The 2,500-nt window shown below is 46.0% G+C and overlaps 1 protein-coding gene across 1 annotated transcript in view; it reads left to right on the forward strand.

Annotated features, from left to right (window-relative positions):
- Positions 1-2,500, forward strand: part of arb2a (ARB2 cotranscriptional regulator A) — a 169,666-nt gene that overhangs the window by 76,505 nt on the left and 90,661 nt on the right. The window lies entirely within an intron of this gene.

Consider the following 2,500-nt stretch of genomic DNA (forward strand, 5'->3'; position numbering starts at 1 on the left):
GTGTGTGTGTGTGTGTGTGTGTGTGTGTCTGTGTCTGTGTGTGTGTGTGTGTCCGTGTCCGTGTCCGTGTCCGTGTCCGTCCCCTCCTCCTCCTCCTCCTCCTACCAGCCCGTGCCAACACCGCGCAGGGCTACCAGCCCGCCACCACCTCACCACCTCACCACTGCCCACTGCCCACTGCCCGCTGCCCACTGCCCACTGCCCACTGCCCACTGCCCAGCCCAACAGCTGCACACTTAGCACTCTTAGACCCGGGCACCACGGCCACTGACTCAGCTTACCCACCCTCCATACTGAGGACAGAGAGCACCACGTGGACATGTGCTAGCATTCCTGGAGTGGACAGATTATAACTATTTCTTCTTAAATATAATAAATTGTATTTATTGTATTTATAACTATTTATTTACACTTAATTTATCTGCAGCGGAGACTAGATTTTGTTTGTTTGTTTTTTTTTTTTTTTTTGTTTCAATTTTTTCTCAAATTTGTTTTTTTGACCATATTGAAAATATTCTTCTACACTTTTTTTGTGCTGTATTTTTTGACACATCCTAGATCGTTATTGTTTAAGTATGATAGCTGAAGTCATAGAAGTTAATCATGCTTGTGTTGCAGTCGTCGTGTGGTTCATTATGAACCTATATTGAGTGAACTCTGTGTTTTTAATTAGCTTCGTTCAAATTGCTTATCGTATCAGCAGCTGTGTACTCTAATATTAGAATGATATATAACAATCTAAAATTAATTTATTGTTATGTCTCGTTAGAAAGAAGATAAACAAAATTGAGTACTGTTTATTTTTCAAGACCTCAAGCAAATGTCAGCTGTCAACATCTTCTTTTCGTATCATCACCGAGTTGATACCTGTCACGCAGAAGGAAGAAACAAACTCTGAAAAAAAATCGTACTTCCATACACATTTGTTTACGCACATCACAGGCTGCTGTTGTGATGTCATTAAGCGTGTCGAAGCTTCTGTATAATTTCCTTTCCGTAAAAAAAAAAAAGCGGAAGAGGAGGGTAAAAAAGAGTGAAAGAGAAGGGAAAACTCTAGAGAGAGAGAGTGAGAGAGAGAGAGAGAGAGAGAGAGAGAGAGAGAGAGAGAGAGAGAGAGGACAGGCAGCTTCTCTGATGGCCGCCTGACTGGCTGGCTGGCTCTGAGAAGGTGCAAGCAGGAAGAAAAGCGGAGTGAGAAAAAGGAATCATTTTCTAATCGCAGGACGTGTGAAAGTAGCATTTTGCTGTTGTCAACACACCCGCTCCGCCGACAGCCCGCCAGCCAGCACTCCGCTAAGAGAGAGAGATAGAGAGAGTGAGGGAGAGATGGAGAGAGAGAGAGAGAGAGAGAGAGAGAGATAGATAGAGAGTGAGGGAGAGAGAGAGAGAGAGAGAGAGAGAGAGAGAGAGATGTGACGGTGTAGCGCTGATGGAGGAGGAACTGGCGGCTTTGGCACTTATTAAAATCAGCAGCGCGGCTGCCGGCCACACAAGACAGGATGTCGCTCCCCGCCACAGTTTGGGAGGAATTTTTAAAGGCACTATGTCTCACACACACACACACACACACACACACACACACACACACACACACACACACTCAGACACTTACACACTTACACTCTCCGGTGTTGATGGGCCCATGGCTTTAGTGCCTGCAATGTGTGAAATGGATCAAAGTTTAGGTGTTGTTACGAGTAGCGGGATTTCATTGGCGGTTAATACCGCATAGCCCTCTTTGCGTGTTTTGAAAAGTGTTATGATTAGATATTTATCTTTTAGCGTGTCGCAGCTAAAGCTCTAATCTACATCTTGCGCTGTCGTCTCCAGATGTATTTTTTAACCTAAGTGAGTTGCTAACAAGATATTTCGGAGCATTTTACAAACCCCCCGTTCGCCACAGAAATCCGTGCAAATCACAGCTCTGAAAAACTCACACTTTAGACTGCATCGGTCAGATGTGTCCAGTGTGTGTCTGTGTGTGTGGCGGCACACGGAGTGATGTGGTCATTGATTGTGCGCGGTCAAGGCGGATTGATCTATGGCCTTTAGGGAAAGCGGTCAGCTGGAGTGAGGCTGATTGTGCTGTACAGCCGTGCGGTAGTGACCTTACGTCCCTCATGTCAACAGCGCGACTCTACAACTCAACTCCAGTCCAGCTGCATCTTTTGCGTCACCTGCTCCGTTTGTTGACATTTCCATGTGGTCCTTTATCAGACACCTTCATCCCAAGTGAGTGATAAAATCAAGAAGGCCGTTCAAGACACACTGTAGCGGAAACCTCTGGTAACTGTAATACTGCGACATTTAAAAAAACGACTTCATTGTTCCCTCTCTACCCCCCACCACACACACACATACACACACACACGCACGCACGCACACACGCACACACACACACACACACACACACACACACACACACACACACACACACACACACACACACCCATCCCTGTAGGTATGCCTCCTGTCTGTTATTGGGTGCGTGTCCATTAGA

Source organism: Sardina pilchardus, chromosome 16 (assembly GCF_963854185.1).
Source record: "Sardina pilchardus chromosome 16, fSarPil1.1, whole genome shotgun sequence".
Taxonomy (NCBI): domain Eukaryota; kingdom Metazoa; phylum Chordata; class Actinopteri; order Clupeiformes; family Clupeidae; genus Sardina; species Sardina pilchardus.